The sequence below is a fragment of the Physella acuta genome, unplaced genomic scaffold (genome assembly GCF_028476545.2).
Source record: "Physella acuta isolate Inbredline_101_S28 unplaced genomic scaffold, ASM2847654v3 ptg001379l, whole genome shotgun sequence".
Taxonomy (NCBI): Eukaryota; Metazoa; Mollusca; class Gastropoda; family Physidae; genus Physella; species Physella acuta.
In genome coordinates, this window is record NW_026732894.1 from 23,771 (window position 1) to 41,206 (window position 17,436).

The window sequence follows — 17,436 nt, forward strand, 5'->3', positions numbered from 1 at the left end:
TCCAGTTGACTTCAAAAAAAGGATTGAAACATTTACGTTAATTGACTAAAACGAGTATGGAATTAAAGGGAACGGAATTCAACAATTAAATAGAAAGAGATTCAACATACATTTAGATTGAACTAGAATACCCGTCATCCGTTGGATAACTGTGGGTTTCGGGGGTCATCCATCAAAAAACATCACGTCTGTCACTCAGAGGCATAGCGACCCTTCCCGGCGCCCGGGGACAAACTTTTCGATTTGAACCCCCCCCCCCAAGATTTCGATTTTCAACCCCACCCCTCAAACTTTTGATGTGCACCCCCCCCCCCCCACACAAACTTTCCATTTGAACCCCCCTCAACCTTTCAATTTATTTTTCAAAACCATTTTGGCGCCCCAACATATGTCCCCCCCCCCGCCCCCCTCCACCTCCCCCCGCCTCCCCTCCACCCCCCCCCCCGCCTCCCCTTCACCCCCCGCCTCCCCTTCCCTCCCGCCCCCCCCCCCCTCCTCGCTACGCTAATGCAGTGTCACTTATCGTCACAAAAAACAGACCCCGCATTCAAAAATATGTTTTTTATCTTTTAAAAACACCGAAAACACCGATTTCGGACTATCCCTTCATATACTGACGTCACAGGTGACCTACTCAACTCTACTTCACCTGCCCAGTGTCCCGCCAAGTCTCAGACAACAAAAACGATTCCAGCCGAGCATGTCTCTGACCACACTATCCCTTCATTTGCTTAGGACAAAGAAACAGATGAACCCTACTTCACCTGCCCTGTGCCCCGCGAGGTCCTGATAGTCAACCTTATCATTCACATATAGGGCTTAAGAAAAAATAATTGAAAACGTAAAAAAAAAAAAAAAGTTCTATTAATGTTTATGACACTGACTTTAAAATTTAGCCTTCATTCTCCAAAGCAAATTTTAAAATGCTTTTCTGGCATATCTAGCCCTGGCCACCTATACCATGTTTAAATAATGTAAACACCCGCCATTTTGCTCGTGGTAAACATGGCCTAAAAATTGTCGGAAGACATGCGTCCGGTCCGTACGCCATATCCGGTCCGTACGCCATATTGTTGTTAGCAGCCGACCACGCCTCCAAGTTAGTGAGTAATCCTACTATATCTAGATATAGAACCTAGATAACAAAAAAATCCCATGTATTCTCGAATTAGATGATCATTGAAGCTAAACAAAGATTTATATAAAATAATTAAGGCCCGAAATAGATTCTAGATGTAGAATTTACATTAAGTCTAGATCTAGAATTTACATTGAGTCTAGTGACCTAGATCTAGAATCTAGATCTAGATCTAGGCCCTAGGCTAGATTCTAGATTCATAACTAACTTTCCTTCGACAGCTGATCTTTAGATCTAGAGAAATTTATTGTAAAACTAAATGAAAAAAGACAGTTTAAAATTGATATAAGTGTTGGAACGTAATAAATACAGCAAACGGACGTATTGTTAAAGTTATGACCGACAGAAAATTAGATTTAGAACGCGTTAAACTTTTGAAAGGAAACACAATTTTCTTCGATAGACGCCGCCATTTTATTGTACTAAAGAGTAAACAAAAACCTGTGACGTCACTATTCCCACAAAGTTTAGTCGATGTGTTAACATTTTTAAAAAAAATGGGTTACTCTAAGTATGAATAAATCAATTAATTAATTAACGTCTTTAAATAAATTTGTGATCAACAGTCTGTCTGCATTAAAAAATTATTCTCTACCTACATACTATTTTACAGCTTTCCAGATAGAGTCGAACATATCACAATTTTCGATCGGACAAACAAACAAATAAATATTCAAACATGTAAACAAACTTGACTTTTAGTAGTATATAGATGATAAGGATGAATTTTTAAATTCACCGTTTTACTTCAAGAAGATTTGACGTAGGCCCACACTTGGATTGAATGATTGAGTAGAAATAATTAATTGATGATATGAAAGATTATCTTGAAAGTGCTTTGATTAAATACGACTTCAAAGATTAATCATTTTAACTTCTTTGAAACCGTTTTAAAGAAACTTTTTCATAAAAACTTGGAATTTAACAAGAAAGTTCGAGGATATTTTCGCACATTCGGCATTTTCTTTGGATTGGATTTTTTTCTCTATTACTGACCACGGTCAGTTGATGAAATAAAACGATGTCAGACAGTGTCGTCTGCCAGAGGTCTCTGTACCAGACGAGAGTTTATGTCTGGGGTCGATTCGGTGGGAACAATATGGACATCATAGCTACAACAAAGATATCATACATCTACACATCTACGCCAATATTAATGGATCAATTAAGGGTTCAAAATTCAAAACGGTGTAAAAAAGAAAATGGCTGAAATTGATTTCGAGACTGGAGATTGAGATTTATTGAGTTCATACGCCCAAACCAAGGGGTGTAACTCCTTGTATGTGATATAATCCAGTTATGTTTCTTTGAATATGAAATATCCTAACCATTACGTGGAGATTACTTGGCTAAAAATAAGATAATGAAAATCCCGATTTAGATTTACCTGTAGAAGAAAGAAAATATTCTAAAACGTGGTTTTGAAGAAAATGTGAATATTTTTTAACGAAATGTTATTTAGTGATTAATGAATATTGTAAGTTATATTATTTTTTATGGAATTCGTATTTGAAAGTAAGACAAACTGTGCAACTTTTATGATAGCTTTTAAAAAAAAAGTGTTCTCCGAATTTTGAAAAAAATAAGATCAAAATGTTTAGAAAACTATTGAGTTTATTTTGAAAACTTTTTAAAAAATAATGATAATTAACGTAAAATAACTTCAACAAAACATATAATCATACAAAGAAGTATTTTTTTTCACATTTTAATGCTGAAAATTATTTTGTACGCAAGTTTGATTATAATTAGGTCAATAAAAATGGCTGAAGCTGAAGGTCAACAATGGTAGGTTTGTGTCGTTAACCTGTACAAAGTGTCGAGACATGAAGGGAAATGTGTATGGGATCACTAGAAGGGATACTTCATGTGTCAGGAATAGATGGACGTGTACAGACATTGACGTGAACACGGACAACCCAACACACCAACCCTCATCTAACTTGGTGTACCCTGCTACCGTCAACCCAACACACCAACCCTCATCTAACGTGGTGTACCCTGCTTCGGTCAACCCAACACACCAACCCTCATCTAACGTGGTGTACCCTGCTACCGTCAACCCAACACACCAACCCAAATCTAACGTGGTGTACCCTGCTACTGTCAACCCAACACACCAACCCTCATCTAACGTGGTGTACCCTGCTTCGGTCAACCCAACACACCAACCCTCATCTAACGTGGTGTACCCTGCTACCGTCAACCCAACACACCAACCCTCTTCTAACGTGGTGTACCCTGCTACCGTCAACCCAACACACCAACCCACATCTAACGTGGTGTACCCTGCTACGGTCAACCCAACACACCAACCCTCATCTAACGTGGTGTACCCTGCTACCGTCAACCCAACACACCAACCCACATCTAACGTGGTGTACCCTGCTACCGTCAACCCAACACACCAACCCTCATCTAACGTGGTGTACCCTGCTACCGTCAACCCAACACACCAACCCACATCTAACGTGGTGTACCCTGCTACCGTCAACCCAACACACCAACCCACATCTAACGTGGTGTACCCTGCTACGGTCAACCCAACACACCAACCCTCATCTAACGTGGTGTACCCTTGTACGGTCAACCCAACACACCAACCCTCATCTAACGTTGTGTACCCTGCCTCGGTCAACCCAACACACCAACCCACATCTAACTACCTTGTAGATCTACCTGTACTTCGGCCACACAACCTAGGCACTACAACTAACCTCAGAGACCGTAGGTCAGCTTCCCACAATCTTCAACCAAGTCGCCACACGCTAGACGCTGTACCCACCTCGCTGAACTGTAAATGTGTAATACAATAGGTAAATATTTTATGTTCTCTAACATTTTAGTCGTGTAATACAATAGGTAAATATTTTATTTTCTATAACATTTTAGTCGTGTAATACAATAGGTAAATATTTTATGTTCTCTAACATTTTAGTCGTGTAATACAATAGGTAAATATTTTATTTTCTATAACATTTTAGTCGTGTAATACAATAGGTAAATATTTTATTTTCTATAACATTTTAGTCGTGTAATACAATAGGTAAATATTTTATTTTCTCTAACATTTTAGTCGTGTAATACAATAGGTAAATATTTTATTTTCTCTAACATTTTAGTCGTGTAATACAATAGGTAAATATTTTTTTTTCTATTTCTATATTATTTTAATCGTGAAAAAAATTTAGAAATTTCATTTAAACCATCTAATTCTTAATTTAAAAAAAAATATAATGCTGATTTGAATTATTAAAAATCTTCTATATTATACATAAAATGTTATATATAGAAGGCCCATACATTATTTAAATGTAAATATGTATTTTAACTAGTAAAACTAATTAATTAATTTTACCTTAATTTACGTGTTTATGTAATTAATGAGAGAAAATGTAAAGTCTTGACACGAATTTCTGATGTTATATTCCAGAGCCTGCCAACAAGACATCAAATATCTCCTACATCACAAGATCCACGACGTGCTATTTTTTAGATAATTGTTAAGATTGCAATATATTTATACAGAGTCATTGTTTTTTTCTTTCAAATGATTCATGTTTAATTATAATTTCTGTTAGATAAATGTGCCCAAGTAGCTAATTATAGTTTAGTAAACATATAATTAAGAAAAAGTTTAGAAGAAATGTTTTTGCTGCAGAATTATTTTTTTCCTTTTCTTTCTTGAGCAGCTGTTATTTGTTTCACAAAATGTAATCAGACTTTACTTTAAAATTAACTGTAGCTACTGATTAAGATGCATAACAAATGTGTTCATAAGTAAGTAAAGTATCCTTTTAAAACTGATGGTCCATCTGGCAGGTGAAGTAGAGATCACCTGTTTCCATGACAACGGACTATGAACGGATGGTGTTTCTACATGAAAATACCTTTAAAAATCTTGCAGCTAAAGTTAAAAAGTATGTTATTTAGTAGGACATGTTGATTATCAATGCAAGCATTACTCCCATATAACTATCCATTTTTATACTTTACAATTAAAAAACGAGAAGCTTTTAATTTATTTACATTTTAATTTACGTTAATTTACTTTTAAATTGATGATAGTAAATATTGTGCAATGTTAATTTATGGCAATTATTGTGTAAAAGTTGACTTATTTTATTAAAATTTGACTTTGACCTTGACATTAGCCTTGACAGCATTATCTTGAGAATATTTTAAATATACCCTCCTTTATTCAAAACTTTCTGGTACCCAAAAATGCTGAGTCGACTAAAAGCGGTCGTCAGTTAATTAAAAACGTGCCAGCAGTTGTAATATTTATTTTTGCCGCTCACGCAGTAGCAGAAACCACCAGCTTTACAGAATGCAATAAATAACAAGCTGTCGAACTAAATGCCGAAACAAAACGAACTCCACAAAATGTATGTTCGGCTGTATATTTGGATGGTGGCTGTTGTATCGTCTTGAGTAATATACTGTAACTATATTATATATATATATATATATATATATATATATATATATATATATATATATATATATATATATATATATATATATATATAGCGCTATGTTATTTTTCTGTAGTCAACTTATTGTGATTTTACCAAACTGACTTGCAGATTTTTATTTCACAATACACTTGTTTGAAATACATCTCATTATCTCATGAAAATCTTACTCTTTTTTAAAGATTTTTTTAAATCGATTTACCACTAGCTGTTTTGTGTTTGGTGTCATCAATTTTTGTAAATCTGCTTTTCTATTTGTCAAAAATAATTGGCATCGCTTGTACCAGGCAAGTGGTTAACTTCTGTGAGAATAGAGCAAATCAAACTGTGAGTAAAGCCAGCAATTATTGGAGATGATATGTTCCTGTTCAAGACGTGAAGTTCCATGGCTACGTTCAACACATTGATTAGACACAGTCTATAGACATCATGTTATTCGCATGTATTGGACACAGTTTCAAAATATTTCTCATATTATGTCATATGGATCCTTAATGTCGAATCATTTGACTTTCTAGAGTCATTATTTTATATTAAACACACAAAAGAAAACGAAGCACCAAAAATGTATGTTTTTATTCTGCTGCTCAGAACTGCAAATCCTAATATATAAAAGCCCATGTGCGCACTTCTCTCTCTCTCTCTCTCTCTCTTTCTGTCCGCAAAATATTTTCGCCGGATATCACGTCCAGTGGCGTAGCGAGGTCGGGTGTCACCCGGTGCGGCACTTAATGGTGTCACCCCCCCCCAGAGGCGTAGCGACCCTTCCCGGGGACAAGCTTTCAAATTTTCGATTTACACCCCCCCCTCTAACTTCAATTTGCACCCCCCTCAAGTTTTCGATTTGCACACCCCCTCAAACTTTCGATTTGCACCCCCCCCCTCAAGTTTTTCTCTATATATTTTGCTATTTTTTGCCTTGGTGTCACCCCCCTAAATGGTGTTACCCGGTGCGGTCCGCACCCCCCGCCCCCCTCCCCCTCGCTACGCCCCTGATCACGTCAGAATCTTCAGCGATATATGAAGAACTTGATAAGGACTTTAGTTGAAAATAATATAGTAGATGTTTTTAATGTATTACCACGATTTTATTTAAATAAGAAAAAAAATATAGGCGTTTTCGAATGTAGAAAAACAGTTTCAAATTATGCAACAGGAAAAGCGTTTATAGTTGTGAAAAAGAATGCATAAAACAGTGACGTCACTAATGTTTATACATTAACTAATGACGTCAACTAATACAAATTATTCAAAAACAACGTAATAACTATTGAATAGCCAGATTTTTAACGGAATCATTTAAGTCACTTAATCAGTGCGTGCCTGTGTTATGTCAAATGTGTCGGATTTTTAGCTAATTAGTTATTATTTTTGCTTTGTCGCTAATATCGTTCAGCGTGTAGTAAAGCACATTGCGTTTTGACCAATAACTATTTCATAAATTATTTTTCTCAAACAAGTACAGTTTAAAATATACAGGCCTAGATCTATAATTCACGTAAAACGGGTACCGATGGCTAGTTTTAATATAAAAAAAAACAAAAGCTTCCGATTTAGTTACATAAATTCTTACATATATATATATATATATATATATATATATATATATATATATATATATATATATATATATATATATATATATATATATATATATATATATATATATATATAAATATATAAATTATATAACATGATGAGATAAATACTGAATTAAATTACATGCGCAACTGAACATTTTCAACATTGTGAAGAGATCTAAATTTAGTCGACCCCCCCCCCCCCCCCCCTCCTTCCCACCTAAACCCCCTAAACATATAAAAACCCGCAAAATATATGAAGTCTTAACCTGCCCCAGCCCCCACCCCTCCCACTACGTGTAGTTAAACATCTTATGTATATTTAGCAAAATAGTAAACTATTATTCAATATTCCACAGTGACCTCCCATGTATGACCTTGAACTTTCAATACATAGATCCATTAAATTCTGCGCTGGTGTAACTTCTCCATCTCGTCCCACCCTTTCTACGCCTCTGGATGTATGTATTTATAACACATTTATGGCCTTGTGCTAGAGAGCTCGACTGCTGACCCGAAAATCTTGAATTTGAATCCAGTTTCAAGTCAGTAGAATGTCCCTGAGTCCACCCAGCTCTGATGGGTTCCTAACTCACGGGCAAACAAAGGCGGTTGGAAATAGTGCAAACCACACTATCCACTAGTAAGTCGAGGTCTCTGAAACAGATGAACTCTACTTCATCTGCCCCATGTGTCTTGGCTACAAACGGGAAAAGCTTATCATAAAATTTATTTGTTTCAACCCGTCTCACTTTGTTAATTATGTCAAAAGTATAAAATTTAAAAAAAAAAACATGAAAAGTTCACTTTATTCTTTACATCAAATGTTTGCAAGACAAGATCACTCGTTGAAAATCAAAATGGCTTTAAACAAAAATGTTTAGCTGAACAAATTAAGTAAAAATACTATTTTTCGAAATTTTGGACTGAATTTTTTGGTACCATTTTCAAAATTTCTTGCTGGATGTGTTTATTTAGCATGTACAGTTCTAAACTTTATTAGGTCTTCTATTTAAATTTTACCAATTAAATAGTTTAAACAACATTTTAAAAACTTTATTTCGGCTACGAATGTTTTGAGCTATAGTGCCTTCAGTCTATATTAACTTATAATGAACTCAAATAATCTCAAAAGCTCAGCTCAGCATTTTGAACTTCGCCCGATATCTCAAGGACTTTGATAGCATCAACAGAAAATACATACGGATAACTAATCACATATCTCCCATCAATGTACACAACGAAAGCGTCTCCAACAAGAAGGAAATACACATCGAAAACCCGTCCAGGGAGAAAGGGGAAGGTACTCGTCTTCGCTTCAATCTCTGGGCCCCAGTTGTTGTCTCTCCTGTAGTTCAGGATCACAACGGGTTGGGTTGTGTTCGCGGATCTCCGTACTCTGAAGTGTAGGTTGTAGTTGATGTAGCTGTTGTTTTGGAGAAAGTTGACAATGAATCCGTTGTAGCTAACAAATACGCCTTTGACGTGGACCTAGATTAGGAAGTATAAGATTAAAAGATTAGGAAATATAAAATTATAAGATTAGGAAATATAAAATTAAAAGATTAGGAAATATAAAATTATAAGATTAGGAAATATAAAATTAAAAGATTAGGAAATATAAAATTATAAGATTAGGAAATATAAAATTATAAGATTAGGAAATATAAAATTATAAGATTAGGAAACATAAAATTAAAAGATTAGGAAATATAAAATTATAACATTAGGAAATATAAAATTATAAGATTAGGAAATATAAAATTAAAAGATTAGTAAATATAAAATTAAAAGATTAGGAAATATAAAATTAAAAGGTTAGTTAATATAAAATTAAAAGATTAGGAAATATAAATTTAAAAGACTAGGAAATATAACATTAAAAGATTAGTAAATATTAAATTATAAGATTAGGAAATATAAAATTAAACGACCGATATAAGTTGTCAATGAATTCAACGAATTGGAGTAACAAATGTTTCAAATTCCGCCTAGCTTATAGACAGTTACCAAAATAAGAGGTTGGTAGGCAACAGAACACGGGCCGCATCCGGCCCTATATTTATTGTTATTCACACAGTGTAGCTTCTTTCTCGTTGTTTAATTGTAATTCTGGGAGCTATTTTCTCCAACGCAATTAATTATTAAGTGTCAACATGTTATGCGCTATTGAGGCCATTGACTCCGATTTTAGCCTACTTTTCTTTTTTGAATTTCCTTCCATAGCTTTTGGCCATCCAAGAACAAACTACAAGACAGCGATTGTTTGATTTTAGAATGTTTTCTATTATAGTTTCTTCTTTCTTCCTCTTTCTTCTTCGTATTTAATTTTAGTGTTGGAAGAGATTCCCTCAAACACAATAAAGTATTGCGTGTCAACTTGTTATAAGCTATATAGACCATTGACTCCGATTTCAGCCTGCTTTTCTTTTTGGATTTGCTTCCATAGCCTTTGTCAAACCAAGAACAAACTACAAGGCAGCTGTTGTTTGATTTTGGAGTTGTTTCTCCTAGATGGGTAACTGTCCCCAGCTGTCGAGCCTCATCTGCCCGGGAGTTCGAACTCGAGACTTTTCGGTTTAGCAACCATGAGCTTTGCCGACTCAATCACGCCTCTCCTATATAGCTCTAACATGTCACATTTTCAGAACAATTAATCAGAATAATAAAAAGCTAATTAAATGTTTTAATTGATGGTTTTCTAACCCTTAGAAAAGATGATGGATTCAGTACCATACTATGTTTTCCTTACTTTGTACTTATGAGTATTCATTACTCAAAATAACAACAAGTAAATATGGAATTCTAGCTAACATAATCCCTGGAATCGAACTCTGAGTTTAAAATTAGAAAGCACCTGCTGTACCACAAGATGACACACTAACAAGTTTTTTTACTTTGCTAGCTTCCAATTTTTAAAACCAACGACTTAACACATGAAAAGATAGAAGTAAATTTGTGGTCAGAAAAAGTGGAAGAAATTTAAAGAAACGCCATTAGCACTTACACATGCACCTGGCCAACGACGCATACAATAGGGCTGGTAAGTAGGTCACAACTTCTCGTTCTCGTACTATGCAGCTAGTAGATTTCGAGGCCGTAGACTTACAAGCCCTATTAATTTAATGTTTTTTTTTTTCTAGCTTCGAATTTTTAAAAATCAATGACATCACAAATGAAAATTACAGTTAAATTTGAGGAGAGAAAAAGTAGCGAAATAATGAAATGCAATTTGCACATACCAGCGTACCTGGCTATACGCCTACAATTAATTTTTTTAATTGTTTTTTACTTTCTCGTATATACGAAGTATAGAGAAAGTATTGTAATCGTGCACAAAAATCATTTGAAATTTTAACAATTTTCACCGTATTATACCTCAGTCCTTCTTCACATCCGAAGTATAGAGGACTTATTTTAATCGGGCAAAAATTATCAATCCAGATTTATCAAAATTAAAAGGTTTTATGCGTAATCCAGTCTGAAAAACTGGGCTTTGCAATTCTGTCCGTATGTCTGTGTGTATGTCTGTGTGTGTGTGTCTGTGTGTAAACACGATTACTTGAGTACCGTTACAGCTAGGTTGATGAAATTTCATATATAAGTATTTTATCAAAATCGTAGATCCGTATCAACTTTTGAGCGATTTCCGATAACCGGAAGTGGTACTTTTTCTACTTTGAATTTTTCAAAAGCCTATGACTTGAGTACTATTTCAGATAGATAAATCAAGTTTCACATGTGAGTAAAAGATCTAACTCTCTACCTTCTGTTAAATTTTGAGTAATTTCCGTTGACCGGAAGTAGTAATTTACGCTACTACCGATTTTTCAAAAAACTAATGTAAATTTTTAAAGTACTAATAATATTGCGCACTATTATGCACTTTTTTATTTGCCGTTCACTTGGTGTGCAATTCTTTTGTCTACGAGATTTTATTCTATTTTTAAAACTAAGTATTTCAAATGGATTAAAAATCATGTCTATAGCCCGAGTTCCCATCCCCTGTTGTTTTATATAAGAATATTCAAGAAAGATTAGGGGAGATCACTCCCGGTTTATTTATTTTTTTGTTGTTTTGTGGTTTGTTTGTTTTTTTTGTTTTTTTTTTTTTGCTAGCTTTGAATTTTTTAAATCAATGACATCACAAATGAAAATTAGAGTTTATTAGAGTTTTCTTTGAGGAGAGAAAAAGTAGAGATATAATGAAATGCAATTACCACCTACCAATGTACCTGGCCTTACGCCTCCTACTACATCCACCTGCTGTTTAACCACACCATTCACCTGAGGCCAGTTTGTCTCTACTCATGTCGTATTCCAAAAAATATGGCCAGTTCCCATAAAAGTTAAGTTGGTCACGTGATCCCCGTAGAAGAACTCACAGGTGTACGACACCTCAGTGTGGGTAAACGCCACACACCTGGGATCCCGTGAGCACATCCAACCACATTCCAGCAAACTCCGGGCATCCGTCTGTAGACTCGGTGTCTCATGGCATCCGTCTGTAGACTCGGTGTCTCATGGCATCCGTCTGTAGACTCGGTGTCTCATGGCATCCGTCTGTAGACTCGGTGTCTCATGGCATCCGTCTGTAGACTCGGTGTCTCATGGCATCCGTCTGTAGACTCGGTGTCTCACAACTTGCCTGGAACTTTCTGTACATGCTAGACACGGCTGCTGAAAGATAAACTACAGGGGCGTCCTCTGCTGAAAGATACACTAGATACACTACAGGGGCGTCCTCTGCTGAAAGATACACTAGATACACTACAGGTGCGTCCTCTGCTGAAAGATACACTAGATACACTACAGGGGCGTCCTCTGCTGAAAGATACACTAGATACACTACAGGGGCGTCCTATGCTGAAAGATACACTACAGGGGCGTCCTCTGCTGAAAGATACACTACAGGGGCGTCCTCTGCTGAAAGATACACTAGATACACTACAGGGGCGTCCTCTGCTGAAAGATACACCGCAGCTACCAGAAGAAAAACTGTCCTCAGCCCAAAGATTTGAGATACGAAAGACGAAGAAAACACCATGATAGACACCCACTGCCACACAACCTTGCTAGAAATGAACTAAGATAAACTTATCAGATTTTGTGGGAGCGACTAACTAAAACAAAATCTTTTTGATTTGATTGAATATACATTATTGAGTGATGGTGTTGTTGTTCAATCGTAGTACATGAACAATAATCATTGTGTACAGTGTCTTGATAGACAAGACTTGCAAGAGAGGATTGATACATTTTTAATGAGTCGAATTTAAGTGTAAAGAATTCATTGCTACATCGACATTTGTAGTGATTCTATTTGAATATAGGCACAGGCATAAGCATAGGCATAGACACAGGCATAAGCATAGGCATAGACACAGGCATAGGCACAATGTATATTTATATGCATAAGTATGTGAACATATATGTATTTGCAATTTGATTCGTTAATTGAAAAACTACAACTGCATAAAGAGCCTTGCGATACTTGATACAATGGAGCAAATGCTAAAGATACAGGCTTACTCGGTGGCAAAAACATAAATTTTGTTTGGGAATGAATAATTTAGTTGTTGCGACAATTGTGTTTTAGACTTGCCCTTGAGTTGAAAAAAATCTTTTAGGATCTCACTCGATTGATTGAATTTCATCCTCTCCAGATTTCAATGAATTGCTGCCAGTGATCGGGGGCGATCATAGAGTAATTTAATATAAAAAGGTACGTTCTGCATCCAATGATATTTTATTAGACGTATGCAGACACTAAAAACACCAATGGTGCCTTTATTTTTGTGATCAGTGTTTCTTTCAAGCAATTCTCTGGAGGGTGGGGGTGGTTTATCTATAACAAAAAACGTGGGTACATTCACCAACAAATTTCCCGACCCATCTGCCCGACCCACGTTTTTTGTCATCAAATGTATGAACAGTCATCACAAGAACCTGCACAGCTCGATGAAGCACAAAATCTACGAGCAGTCATTGGTAGATCCCCTAGGGTCGGAAGAAAAATTTATTTTCTACTTTTTAGTCCACAAGAAAAACGTGTTTTTTTTTTTTTTTTAATTTTAAGTATTTTATTTTCTCCTTTTTAGTCCGTTGCTACACATGAAAAACGTGGTTTTTAAAAAGTTTTTATATAGTTTATTTTCTACTTTATCTAATGACTTGATTAAGTATGACTTGACTAAGTGTTTTTAAATTCATAAAAATTTAGAGGATTTTTAGGTACCCATCAGAGTTGGGTGGACTCAGGGACGGTCTACTGACTTAAACCCGGATTCGAACTCGAGACTAACGGGTTAGCAGTCCAACTCTCTACCGCTAGACCACTCCGTCCCACACCAAGTGAACGCCTAATAAAATGTTTATAAAAGTGCGGGATATTATTAGTACTTTATAAATTTACATGCGTTTTTGAGAAATCATGTCCTCAATTTTAGGGTCCTTGGGGCGTAACTTAATTAAGCTAATTTAGGTCTCTAATTGCTAGTTTTTATGATTGCATCTGAAATTGTTAGGCGAAAATAGCCTGCATGCCGAATTTCAGATGTCTAGAGCAATCAGAAGTGGGCTAATTTTCGTTGTCAATTTTAACAACAAACCCATAAACAAACAAATAAACGCGAAGCTAAGTTAAGAAAAACGTGTTAAAATCGACTTGAGCACGATAGTGTAATATTCTTAAATTGTTTATTATCTAAATGAATGATTAAAAAAATAATGTGAATGCTTTTGTAAAACAAGTTTTTATTTCCCAAACTAAAAATTTTAATTAACGTCCCGTGGAATAAACAAAGTTAAAGAAAATGTATCACCCTCACAAAATTTTTAAAAGTGTACAAATTACTTCACTTTGTTCCTTTATTGCCAATTACTTCCCTTGATAGATCACCAAAAAATTAACTTCCCTTTATAACAAAACATTAAATCGGGGGACAGAAATACTTTTTATTAGTTTGTTTTGGAGTTGAAAAAAAAATTATATAATTATCGTGGATTGATGAAGTGCAATTGTATTGGTAAAAAAATTATATTTTAAATACGGTGCCGGGGCGAGTTTCAATTTGGCGCCCTGAGCTATCCTTGGAGAGCTATCGCGCATACATTCCATACATTCCTTTTAAATAGTGCGATAGATATTGGATAAGAAAGGATACTATAATCTTTAACTAATTCGAATCCGGTTGTCCTCCGAAGCCCCGACAGGGTGCTATATAGCGCTCCGGGCCTTCCCGTGAGCTCTATGGCACCTACGTTCGGTTTTGTGATTTCAATTGACTATGGATAAGATAAAGTATTATCGTCTTTTACTAAGTTACCCGGTAGAGTGCGATTTGGCACCCATAGCTATATTGTGAGCACTATGCGCTTATATTTGCATTTTATTTGTATTTATGTTCTGCGTTATAATTTGCTTTTCAGTTTGTATTTGTATTTTTTTGTTTGTGTTTGCGTTTGCGCTAAGTTTGTATTTGCTTTTGTAATTGCGTTAGTATTCCCTTTTTGTTTGTGTTTATACTTGTTTTTTGTTTCCTTTGATCTTTGCATTTGTGTTTGCCTTTATGTTTGTATTTGTGTTGTTTTGATTCTGTTTGCGATTGCTTTAGTGTTTGTGTTTGATTTTGTGTTTTCGTTTGTGTTTTCGTTGTGTTGTGTTTATTTTTGCTTTTGTGTTTGCGCTTTTGTTTGCTTTTGTTTTTGTTCGCTTTATAATTGCGTTAGTGTTTGCGTTTGTGTTTGTGTTAACATTTATGTTTGTTTCCTTTTTGTGTTTGCGTTTGTGTTTCAGTTTATGTTTTCATTTGCGTTTTTTTTTGTGTTTGCGCTTGCTTTTGTGTTTGTGTTTTAGTCTGTGTTATTTTTACGTTTGTTTTTGTGTTTGTGTTTTGGTTTCGGTTTTTTTTTTTTGCTTGTGTTAAGTTTAAAGTTAGAGTTTGGTTTAGGATTATGTGTTCATCTGTCAAACGTCCATGCTGTGCATATGCTGCTTAATAAACACACAAGTCATGGTCCTTTACAGATAGTTTTTTTCACAGAGGCCAGAGATATATTTTTTGCTAATTGTAATTATGAATTTATGTCTACTTTGTTGTAAATGTGCTGTATTTCTTTATGAACTTAAAGACTTAAAAAACCTGATTCCAAATTTTAAACAACTATATTACACAAAGCAAAGCAACATAATTGTAATGTTTTTATTTTGCTTCTAAGAAATGCAAATTTTAAAAATAAAAACAAAGACTTCAGATTTTGTTAGATTATTTTACATACATCATTCAAGTTAATAAAAATGTGTATATTTGTAATTATATAATATAAAATATTAAAATGAGAATGAGATAAGTAGAAAATTAATACATGACATTTTTAAAGTTATTCAACAGATTCTTCTATTATTTAAATAAGACAATTTCCTTCCTTGAACTTTCAATACAAAGATCCATTAAAAGTAACCTCTCCATCCCCCCCCCCCCCCACACACACACCCTTTCTACGCTGCTGAATGTATGTACTTATAACACATTTATGGGACGGCGTAGCGGTAGAACGCTAGACTGCTAACCAAAAAGTCTTGAGTCCGAATCCGTGTTCAAGTCATCAGAATGTCCCTGAGTCCACCCAGCTCTGATGGGTACCTAACTCAGGGGCAAACAAAAGCAACTGGGCCTAGTACTATCCTTAGTACCACACTATCCTCTCGTATGCCGAGGTCTCTGAAACTGTTCACTTTATTGTTTACAAAGAATGTTTACACGACAATAAGATCATTCATTTAGAGTCAAAATGGATTTGAATAAAACATTTAATATTGAGAAAAAAGAAGTAAAATACAGATTAAAATAAAATTCAGATTTACAGTCGTTGTACCATAAGTGTTTTGCAAAAGTTTTCTTTTCATATTGTCTATGCGGCAAGTGAAATAGAGTTCACCTGTTTCTTCCCAGAGTGTCCCTGAGTCCACCCCGAGCTAACAAAGGCGATTGGGCTTAATACTGACTATATTATCCCCTCGTATGCCTAGGTCTCTGCTTTATCAGCCCCCTTGTGTCTTGGGTACGAACACATGTATTTGTTTTAACCCCGTATCTCTATGTTAATTACGTCTAAAGTATCAAATTTAAAAAAAAACATGAACAGTTCACTTTATTGTCTACAAAGAATGCTTACACGACAATAAGATCATTCATATAAAGTCAAAATGGATTTGAATAAAACTTTTAATATTGAGAAAAAAAAAGAAAATACTGTAATAGATTGATGTTTTTATTATGATACACTGGACGATAGAACCATGTTGATTGTATCTAGTCTTTTAATCAGCTACCGGAAGACACATAACAACAAGGGACATCACTCAAAACAACATTATAAATATAAGACTAATACAAGAAGAGTGAGTTCCCTTGACTTCACAATTCTCAATATATTACAAATACAGTTTCAAAAAAATAATTCAAACTTACAGTCGTTGAACCATAAATGTTTTGCAAAAGTTCCTTTTCGTACCTGACTGTCCATGAGAAAGGTGAAGTAGAGTTCACCTGTTTCTTTTATCTTGGCATATAAGGTGTGGTCAGCACAATGTGAATATATGTATGTCAGCATGTATCATGGAGTCAACGTTCAATGCTGACTACGCGTGAGTACAATGATTTTGGGTACGAACTGAGCCTTCATTCCAAGTTACATTTGTTGTCAAACTACCTGCACTTATGGGTATGTGTCGTATATAGAATTAAGGACGTCGCAATATATATGTTGCATGTATATGTGATTTGTGCTTTTTCAATTTGTGTACATTTTCTATAATATATATATATATATATATATATATATATATATATATATATATATATATATATATATATATATATATGTATATGTATATGTATATGTATACATATATATATATATATATATATATATATATATATATATATAAATATATATATATATATAGGCCTATATATATATATATATATATATATTGTCTGCTTGTAAATGTGTAAATATGTATTGTATTTTCGCTGCAATATGCATAATGTATATATGCATGTTTATAAATAAATTGATAAGCTGCTAAAAACTGATAAAGCAGGCTGGACAGTTTTCAAAATGTTGGAATGTATTTGTTTGTGTACCATTTTAAAATTTTCTATTTTTTTATTTGATTTGTTTACTTCCTATTTATGTCTACAGTTACTAAACTTTCTGAGGTCTGGTTAGTGAA